The sequence below is a fragment of the Myotis brandtii genome, unplaced genomic scaffold (assembly GCF_000412655.1).
Source record: "Myotis brandtii unplaced genomic scaffold, ASM41265v1 scaffold17, whole genome shotgun sequence".
In the NCBI taxonomy this organism is placed as follows: domain Eukaryota; kingdom Metazoa; phylum Chordata; class Mammalia; order Chiroptera; family Vespertilionidae; genus Myotis; species Myotis brandtii.
The window spans coordinates 11,064,898-11,075,757 of NW_005356259.1; the positions used below are offsets into that span (position 1 = coordinate 11,064,898).

Genomic DNA, 10,860 nt, shown 5'->3' on the forward strand with positions numbered 1-10,860 from the left:
TAGATATTCCACAGTTTGTTATCCATTCATCAGTTGATGAACATTTGGGTTGTTTCCATGTCAGGACTATCATGCATAATGCTGCTAGGAATAGAACATTTGTGTGTTCCCTGACTTTTGCCAGCTCAGTTTCTCATCTCAATAATGCAAATGATAATAATACCTTCCTCATAGGACTGTTAGAATTAAGTGAGGATTAAACACTTAGAATAGTGCCTGGAACATGGTCAAAGTTCAATAAATTCTTGTTATTTTATTGTTTTATCATTTTTTAAATACATAACTCAGGAGTTAGTTCCATCAGGGCAGATGACTTTACACATCTCATTCTCAAGGTCATCATTGCATCACTTCAATAGTTAGTGTAAGAAGTAGTGATCCTGAATCATAAGTGAAAGGTTAACAGTGAAACTATGATTGGTATTTTCTGGGTAAGAAGGCAAGGATGGGTAAGATACCATATTGACCAACTTCCATCAGACCTTAGCATTAGGTATGGTGAATACGCATGGCCTCACAAGGACCTGCAACAGATACCTTTTTTAAAGTAATGAGCTATGAGCTTGCAGAGGACAAGTCAGGTAATAAGGGCCTTTCAGTGCTATTTTTCAAGCAGAATTGTGTCATGAAAATCACAAATGAAGAAGAGCACGCTGATACTTCCGAGCCAGTAGATTTGAGCGGAAGCTGGGAGATCAGAGAGGATACTTATACAGGGGTTGAGGTATTATCTTTTTTTTTTTTAATCCTCACCTGAGGATATTTTTTCCCATTGATTTTCAGACAGAGTGAAAGGAAGAAAGGAAAGAAGGGGGGACAGGGGAGGAAGGGACGGAGGGAGAGAGGAAAAGAGGGGAGAGAGAAAGAGAGAGAGAGAGAGAGAGAGAGAGAGAGAGAGAGAGAGAGATCATTGTGGAGACACAGCGATTGGTTGGTTCTTGCACATCCCCCATTGGGCCGGGGATCAAACCTGCAACTGAGCTACGTGCCCTTGACCGGGTATCAAACCCAAGACCCTTTGGTCCGTAGGCCAATGCTTTAACCACTGAGCAAACCGGCCAGGGCTGTTCTATTATCCTTGAGAGGTGACTGGGCTTATAAAGAAGAAGCAATGTACCAGGGAGGCACCTGAATGAAAAATTGATAGTAAATGGGAAGAGATGGACAAGCGAGGGGAAGATTCAGAACAAATGCTGTGAGCCATGCTGCAAGGAAGGGTGGTGATGCCATGAAAGGTGTTTGGACAGTTGAAAGGGAGCTGCTCTGAGCTAGGCCACGAGGGACTTCCTCAAGATATGGACATCCAGTGGCCATGGCACTCACGTCTAAGTTCTTACAGGTTTTACTGTCTATTTAGGAATGAAAGGAGATAAACTCTTGGCTGCATTCTCAACATCCATTTCCTGCCTTTTCCTTGCTGTCATCAATAGGATGGATTGAGATACACTAGAGTAACAATTCCAAAGTGTCAGTGATGTGACAACAGAAGTTCATTTCAGCTCGGCTGGGTCTGTACTCCTGCATCTTCATCATTCTCACCCTAGGACCCAGGCAGGCAGAGCCACCTATGATGGAAATGCTGCCTAAGATGAAAGAACTACTAAGTGGAAGAGGGGTATTTAAACCTAGTTCTTTGAATTCTTTCAAAATTCAGTCATACCTATTATGGTACCAGTTGAGTTGATATCATACATATTTTTCAGGATTTTTTAAGTCTTCACAATAATTATTTTAATGGATTCACAATAATCTGTTGACAATTATGAAGCAGCAATTAGGAAAACATACAATTTAAGTTTGCATTTACTCAAAAATCACAACTGCCTGAAAAAAACACTAGAAGGAAACACTAAATAATAATAATAATAATGTAAGCTAGGGCTGTTGTCTGTAGGTAGGATTATAGGCAATTATTCCCTTTCTTTAACTTCTATTACCTTAAAATTTTTTTTCAATTACAGTTGACATTCAATATTATATTTATTTCAGGTATACAGAATAGTGGGTAGACATTTACTTCTCTTGCCTTTGTTATAAAGTAGTATTTGCAAGAAATAATGATGTAGGGCAAACAGAGTTTCTCTTGTCCTCCATTGCACAGTGCCAGCAAGTCTCACCCTCTCCGAGGAAAAACATGCACTCTAGGTATTGGTACGCCTTATTCCAAGTACACATTCTTCACAGAAAAGTTTATTTTTGGTTCCAGGAATTCAGTTTATTATATTAACAGTCTACCAGAGCCAGAGCAAGACCATTACAGTTTCTTCCCTGAAGTGCTAATTTTATCTGAGTGTGTTATTCCATGTTGCTGTGGATCGATAGGGAATCTTGAGTAAATAATCGGTGAACAGGGCCCCTGATGTGGTGAAAGCCACGTGATACAAGTCCTAACAACAGTGAAGAAATGAAGAGGTTAGCACTGAGGTGAAAAAGCCACTTCCAGAAAAGGTAAAAATATATGCCCATAAAGGATTCCTTGTTTTCATTTCTATAAACAGGGAAAGATCTATGAGAATTGGGTTATGGCAAGGTAGAAACAGCTAAACTAAGTCCTCCTCTGAAGTTTCTTTTGATATGATTTGGTAGAGTTGATGTGGTCGTTCTAAGGAATAGGGAAATCTATTCAAGGGTAAAATAAAAGTCAGTGAGCTTATGACCCTAGCAAAATGGTAACTAAGGAGACAGCATCTTTCTGATGTCAAGTTGCTACAAGATCATCTGTATGACCTGAGCAATTAAGCAGTCTCCGGCTTCCGGGCCTGTGATGGCTGCCCCCACCCTCCACCCTACCCCCACTACCACTTCTTCGGGATTCTCTCTATTTATTAAACAAACATTTGAAGGCCTACTAGCTGCTAGGCATTGGGACGGTCCTTGGGAGATTACCAACTGGTTTATAGGCCTTCCTATTGTAGAACCTGTAATCTCATTAGAAAGAAATTAATCAAAATCACAAAAATAAATATAATTGCAACTGTCATAGGTGCTACCAACACACACACACACAATTTACTTCTAACAAGAGCATCAGACAGACTGATTTGACCTAACCGTGAAAGTCAAGGGTGATGACAGCATTAAGCGAGGAGAAAGGAACAGCATGTTTTAGGTAGACGCATGTTCCAGAGCATCCCAAGTCTTTCTGGTTTGACTGGCAGCCTCCTGATAGTGGCAGGAGTGGCAGTAATTTTGGCAGCCCCATTTGGCAGTGACTGGCACAGAAACGCTTAATACATGGGGACTGTTATTATCATCCTTAGTATTTAGCCTGGACAATACTATAGGATGTCGGTGTATTGAGGAGATAGTACCTAGAAGATAATGGAATGAGCAGCCTGACTTCTGAGGTAGTCAAATCCTGAAGGAAATATGGTTTCATGGTTCAAAGTATATGGCATTGGTGTCCCTTCACCCCTGTTAGGTTCCTTTTAACAACTACCCCATCTTCCCACAGTGTCACATGCTACAAAGCTGCTTCTTTCAGATGCTTGGGAGAAAGTTAGCCTATTGTCACGAAACGTGCGAAATCTCCCTCTCAGACCTCCCAGAACTTTTAAATGCCTAATGAAAATATGCCTATTAGAGTTAGAATAAACTGTCACTTTTAGCTGCACTGATAATATCCACTTTAAGCAGAAGCTCCGTCTAAACCAGGAAGCCTAACAATGTTGCAACTTCCTCTACAAGAATCATTTTATTGTAACAAATAAGAATTTTTGATTGGAAAGTTAAAAATGTCAGCAAAGACATGCAGGAAGTGACTCCCTGCTCCTAATTCCCAAAATAATTTCTCCGTTCTCTGAACACATTTTTCATGCCTCTCTTAGGACATTTTCCGATTTTTTTTTTTAGCTTATATTGTAGTTATTTACGTCCATGTCTGATCTGCCCAATGTATGAAACTGTAAAATCATTGAAGGCAGGGACACCCCCTGACTCATCTTTGGATCTCTCAAAGTGCCTGCTGAGAATGGTCCCTTACAAAGGAGGCAGTCGGTCTGTATTTAATGAAGGAATTTACTGATTCTTGTCTAGTCCTGAATCATGAGGACTTTTGAAAGAACGTTTACATGGTGTTCCTACGCAACGAAATACTTCTGTTCATTTTCCAGATAGAAGTGCAGGAGAAAGGAAGTGAGTAGGAGTGCACAGGGTGGGGAAGGTCACATCTGCTTCAGGCAAGTGTTTTCTCCGCCTCCCATCAGCGGCGGGAGTGGCAAAAGAGGGCACTTGAAGAGGGTAGGAGATGCAGCCTCCAACCGCTCATAGACTGTGATTCTAGTCAAGATGCTGGAACACTCTCCCCCTGACTCATAAAAGGGATCGATGAATGAAGAACCTCAGTTCCTTCTCATCACATTGTCTATCTAGAGTCACCATCTGGGAGATTTAGGCTCTAATCGCATAGTGACTTAAGATCTTCATCTTAAAATGGCTTAAAGTTTATATAGAGCCAGCATGGTAACTCAACATCATCTCACATGTTGGCCCTTCAGTAGCTGCTTCCTAAAGGGCTGTGTTTAGAAGGATTCTGAGTCTCTTTTTGGGCTCAGTGGAAAGAGAGCGTTGACTTACTAGTGATACCGGCATAAGGCAGGAAGAGGAGTAGCAGCAAATAGGCCAAGATATGTTGTCCTGACCTAGTCCAATACCCTCACTTCACAGGAAGAAAGCGAGAACAGAAGCTCATGTCTTAAGCTTACTATGTGCCAGGCACTGTTCAAATTGCCTTCACACGGACATACTTATGTAATCCTTGGCCAGTCTGAAGGAGTTAGCATTATTTTGATTCCATTTTTCCTGATGAGGTTTAGGGAAGGAAATTTTGCCTGGTGTTCACACTCTGGAAATCCTTATCTTTAAGCACGTCCCTATACTGCCCCCTAATCTGTGGGCACTTGCTATGCGCCAGGCTAATGGTACTCAGCCAGGAGCGATTTTGCCCTCCAGGAGACATCTGGCAATGTCGGAGACCTTTTGGCTGTGGGAAGAAGGTGTTCCTTGAATCTAGTGGGTTGAGGCCAGAGACACGGCTAACTGCACAGAATAGCGCCCAGAACAAAAATGTATCTTAGCCCAAACTGTCCATAGTGCTGAGACTGAGAACTCCGAGCTAGGCTATGTGAGCGCATTTTCAGGCTGATGCTAAAAATCCTCCTGTAGCTCGGTAAGTGCAATTACTGTCTCCATTTTGCCAGACAAGGAAGCGTGCTCTCAGAGTCAGGAAGATCACAAGACAGGAACCCAGGGAGTCTGATTCTAGAGGCCTCTGAAGTCCTCCCTCCACAAAACTCTATTCTCATCGGCTTCCTTTACTATCAAAACATGTAAACTCTTTAAGCACATGCTTATATATGACGGATTTCAGAAGCTAAGATCATTCAGACCACTATGAAAACTTTCCACCGTGGTGGATGTCTCTTCAAAGTAAAAAAAGCATTTGTTCAACAGTTCAAAGAAGAGGCTCTTTAGCAGCTCTTTCTGTAGAACCATTGATCTTGCTGGAGTAGATTTGCAGATCGGTGCTTTAAAATAAAACTCTGAGGAGAAAACCAATTTTAGGACATTAACAAGCTTTTTCAAGAATAATTAGCTCTGCGTGGGATTCAACTGTAATTTTTTTCCTTTTGTGTTTAGGAGCTGGTGAGCCTGGAAACTTATTTGGGAGTAGAAGAGGAAATGGAGCTATGAAAAGACACTATGATTCCTCTTGTTCCAGGAGGTAAGGTACAATCTGAATATGAATAACTTTCTCATCCTGTCCAACTGACTGCCTCAAATACAAATAGAGTACATATAAAATTCTCTCTCTCTCTCTCTCTCTCTCTCTCCCAGCTAAACACTTGGTTAGCTGGAAGAAATTGAAGAAGCTAAAAATCCAATGCTCCTTTCAACAATAAAACCCTGTGCAAATAACTTCCTTTAGGACAGCGGTTCTCAACCTGTGGGTCGCGACCCCTTGGGGTGGGGGTCGAACGACCCTTTCACAGGGGTCGCCTAAGACCATCGGAAAACACATATATAATTACATATTGTTTTTGTGATTAATCACTATGCTTTAATTGTGTTCAATTTGTAACAATGAAATTGGGGGGTCACCATAACATGAGGAACTGCATTAAAGGGTCGCGGCATTAGGAAGGTTGAGAACCACTGCTTTAGGATGTAAGGTTTATCTCCTGTACAGAAAACAATGCTAATGTAACAGGGTGAGGGTGGGAGGCAGGGAGAGGAATGGAAAAAGAGAGATATAACAGAGCTTGAGGGAAGAAGGGGAGGAAAAATTGAACTTCTCACCGGGAGAGGAATTACTGAAAAATGCAAGAAGGGTTGGGAAAACAACATCTGAGCTGCTCAGGCCATCCATGCCGGGGTGGCCAAGGTGCCTCCTGGTGCGGAGTGGCGGCGGGGGTGGGGGCTGGGGAGGGGATTCTTTAAGATCCTCCTAGTCATTCGATTTTAAATCTTCTCCAGTAAGATTTTCCGTGTGCAGATGCGGGCAGCCCGACGCTGGGTTCGCTCTGCAGCTGGTCAGTATCCGCCCTCCCTCGCTAGCTACTTGCCAGATTCAAAACAGTCCCCGACCTCCCGCGACAGGGAGGGCTCCAGAAGCGGAGAACCTAGCGAGGTGAATGAAATGCGAACGGCATGGCTCCGGCAAGAGCCTCAGACACCTTAATTCGGGGTCAGTTGGGAAACTGGAAATATGCCGGCTGCCGCAGGTGGCAGATGGCGCTGGAATTTAACATTCTGGAGCCCCTAAGGTGCCGGGCAGCGAGCCAGGCGAGCGAGTCACGCTCATTCATTGTTCAGCTCGGCGAGGCAGGTTACACGGTCTTCAGGGAGGTCAAACACCTTGCGTTTGCTGTTCCCTTCGGCCTGGAACGCTCTGGGGAGAACCGGCTCCTTTTCGGGTTCAGGAATCTGCTTAAAAGCCACCTCCCCAGAGAGGCCCTCAGGGTGCTTCGCAGCTCCCTATCGCACACATCATCGCCTTTGAAAGCTCTGCTTAGCAATTGCCTCGGTGCTCACCAGCATTTCCTCGTTGGTTTACATTTGTATATTTTCTTTGTTTATGCTCTGTCTCTCCCCACAGAAATATAAGCTCCACAAGAGCAGGAACCTGGTGTACCATCGCCGCTGCACGCCCACAACTGGGTCGGACGCACGCAGTAGGCGCTCAGTGAATGTTAATCACCCTACACGTCTGCAGGCTGCAAACTGACCCCAGGTGATCAGTTGCCTGCGTTCAAGCCAGGATCGAAGGAGCTCGAGGAGCGAGGTGGACTTCATTGTTTTTCAAGGAGCTCCTGCATTTTGATTTTAACTACGACGCTTTCTCTCTGTCCTCCCACCCCCTGCACATGAACTGCAAAGAACAAAACAACCGCACTCCTGGGTTTTCCCCTGGGACCCGGCACGAATCTGCATCGCTGCCTCGGGATGTCAGGTCAGAGTCCAGGGCGGGGTCCCACGCCGAATCCGTCCATCGCCCTGTGCCTGCAACCCTCCCTTCACCACCCCCTCTTCTCCGTTCTTGATCCCTTGGCCTCGATTTGACTTCCTCAAGAGGTCGCGTCCTCTTTGCCTGTTCGACCACAAGTGTCCTCAGGGAGCTTCTCCTTGAACCAGCCCCTCCCGCGCCGCCTTCCCTTCTCCCTCCTTCCCAGGCGGGAAACGCCGCTCCACAAATATTGATGGAGCACCCACGGCGCAAGGCAGCGCGCTGGGCAGCTGGAAGCCCCTTCCCGGGCCCCACGCAGCTCTCACCTCCCTCTGCCCTTCGCACCTGTCGGGAACCCGTGGTCCCAACTCCCTCCACTGCGTCATGGAATCCGTCCGCTTCTTCCTAGCGCATCGCCCCACCTCCTTCCCCGGGGCGACTCCTGATTGGTGGGAGTGTGGGTCACTCTGCCTTTCCTCCCGTCTTCCCCGCCCTCCGCTCGTGGCCCCGCCCCATGGCGGGCTCAGGCCCCGCCTCCTCGCTCACCCCCTCCTGCAGATCCGCAGGCGACGAGCGCGAAGTTCTGGGCAAAGTCCTGGGAACTGGCGGCGCGGGGGGGACCAGAGAAGTGTGTTCGCCTCCTCCTGGGTCTGTGGATGGGAACGAGGTGGCGTCCCCGGCGGCAGAGCGCGCAGGTAAGAACTCCTGGTCTCCTGGTCGAATTCTCAAAGGGACACTTTGCCTTTTATATATATAGATATGATTATTCCTGCCTTTCCTTTCACCCTATTCTCTCTCCACACATTAAAGTGAGCCTTGCCTTTCCTCACCTCTCTCCCTCTTCACTTCCTCCCTTGCTGTCTTCCTTCTTTGCTCTTTCATCCATTTATTTAACAAATGTTTATTGAGCACTTACTATGTGCCAAGCTCTGTATTGGGTCCTGGGGATAAAAAGGTTAGCAAAAACCCTGGCCCTCAAATTTCTTGAGGTATGTAGGGGAAGGTAGATCAATTAATCATACAAATAAATATAAAATTATAATTTTGGTAAAGTTACAAAGGAAAACAATCTAATGCTAGGAGACTATGTAACTTGACCATGGGATTCACATCTAGTTTGACTCTAAATTCCCTGCTCCTCCTACCAACCACCCTTTGCCTCCTGCAAAGTAGCCAAAATCCCATCCTAAAGATAACATTGCTAATCCAGCTTCTGGAATTTCCTTTTGTCCTTTGAAACCATCAGGGTAGGTCACTATACTTGCATCAAAGTTGTCATTGCTGGGATGTAGCAACATGATGTCAGGCTACAAATTCAGAGAGCCCAGGTTCAAATGGTGACTTTGTCACCTTCTATCTCTGTGACATTGGGCAAACCACCAGACCTCTCTGAGCCTCAACTTCCTCAACTGTAAAAATGGGACTAATAGTACATGCCAAGCAGGTAGGACATAATGCAATGCAATAATTGCTTGTTATCATTAGTGCTTAAAACTGAGAATGTTATTTTTTCTAAATCTGGAGTCCTAAACCCAGGGAAATTGGGTAGTTTGTCCAGAGTTAGAACCACACCTGAAGTCTAAATTAGAATTTTCTACCCATGTTCATGAAATCTTTCTCAAGATAAGAAATGTGTTGTAGATTTGAAGGCAGAAAAGCAATGGAAATATATATCCACAAAAGAAAAAGACAGGACCCTTGGAGTTTGTGTTTATGGAGCCATTATTTCCTGTTAAACCCTTCTGAGTAAGAAGCTTCCAGCTAAAGCACTTTAGCTGTATGTTGTGGCAGCAGTGAAGGGCGTGGTGTTGAGACTCGGAAACACCCTATGATTCTGGAAAGCTAGTCAGGGTTTTTGTTCCTGGAAAAATGACGTTAGATTGTTTGTCCATTTACATCCAGTAAGACTATTATCTACTGAGTGCAACGCATCACAACCCTCTGGAGATATTTGGGCATCCGTTCTATGAAATTCGTGGCTCCTGGCTAATACTTCCTCTCTCTCTCTTTTTTTTTTTTTTTTGACACCTCAGCTTTATCCGGATGAGCAAATTGTTGCCAATAGATGTGCATTATTCTGATTAGTTCTTAGGAAGGAGGCTATGGGAGTACAAGGGACCTGTCCCACTGAATGGTCCAGGGAGCCCTACACCCTTCAAGTTGGAGGCTTGGAGACACCTTGATGTGAGGGATAGTGTTGGACTAGTTGTAATCCTGCTCTGCCACTCACTAGCCCTTCTTTACTGGAGGAGTGATAAATACTGCAGATATACATGTATGCAAACGTTGTTATCTGAAGCTTGAAGGCAGTCCCTGGAGAAAACCTTAGAAAGGTGTCATTTTAGGAAACAACATAAAAGCACTTTAAGAAAGGGAAACAGAAATGAATAACGAATAATGAGTATGCAGGAAGCCGAGGATGGCTGTCCTCAGGGAGTTCCTTGCTGAATCTTGATTTCTAATATGTGGTTCTCAGACTCCTTAGTAAGAAGTGAGTCTCTCATCCAGGTGTTTCAGAAGTTGGAACTCGGCACTAAGCCCTGGAATTTCTCAGTGCACGTGACCAGTTGGGTCATTCTGAGGGCACTCAGGACAGATCCAGGAGCCCAAAGGTCTGGGGTCAGATATGCTGATGGGAGGTCCATGCGGCTCCCATTTCCCCTTGTCTATGGGAGAGCCCACACTGCATAGAGCCTGGCAGCTCTAGGCATCAAGGCAATTCTCTGCTGTGCAAGTTTGGGAATGACAACTCCAGAATGTTCTGGCTTTTATGAAACTCATTTGTTTTCACTAAAGAATGGGCAGAGAGCCCGGCTGGTGTGGCTCAGTTGGTTGAGCATCGTCCCATGGACTACGAGGTCATGGTTCCATTCCCAGTCAGAGCACATGCCTGGTTTTGGACTCAATACCCAGTAGGGGGCATGCAGGAGGTAGCCGATCATTGTTTCTTTCTCATGATTGTTTCTATATCTCTCTCTCCTTCTCCCTTCTTCTCTCTGAAATAGATTTAAAAAAATGGGCAGAGAGCTCATGCAGCTGCATTAGTTAGGAGGGTAGACCAGCTGCAATAAATGGAAATGTGCTGCCAGCCTTTGGTGTGCACAGCACGGCCTGAGGAAGCAGCAGGGACCCAAGGGAGAGAGGAACCGTTCTTGGCCATCAAGCTGTTCCTGTACAATTTGAAATGTGTAGACAAGGATTTAAATGTGTGAACTGTGTATTGAAGGATTGATTTTTTAATAATCCCAACTTCCTAAAACCCAGAAAAAAATTAAAATTAAACACAAAAGGTCTCTCCACAGTCGAAAAGGATGTCACAAAGACCATATGCTTTTCTCCCAGCTCTGCTGCTTTGGTCTTGCCTAGGGTACACTTAATCTTACTTCATACAAAAAAAAAAAAAAAAAAAAAAAAAA

At 44.9% G+C, this 10,860-nt stretch overlaps 1 protein-coding gene and 1 long non-coding RNA gene across 2 annotated transcripts in view; one reads left to right on the forward strand and one right to left on the reverse strand.

Annotated features, from left to right (window-relative positions):
- Window positions 1–1,714: 1,714 nt before the first annotated feature.
- On the reverse strand, window positions 1,715–7,971 carry LOC106725552. The gene is made up of 2 exons (XR_001361443.1): window positions 6,298–7,971; window positions 1,715–2,387 (listed from the first exon to the last, which is right to left on the reverse strand). It is a non-coding gene; the product is annotated as an uncharacterized LOC106725552 (long non-coding RNA).
- Window positions 7,972–7,994: 23 nt separating this feature from the next.
- OSBPL3 (oxysterol binding protein-like 3) overlaps window positions 7,995–10,860 on the forward strand; it is a 152,558-nt gene continuing 149,692 nt past the window's right edge. Inside the window, exon 1 of the mRNA XM_014537035.1 lies at window positions 7,995–8,139. The gene's annotated coding sequence lies outside the window, so the exon portion shown is untranslated. The remainder of the gene's footprint in view (window positions 8,140–10,860) is intronic.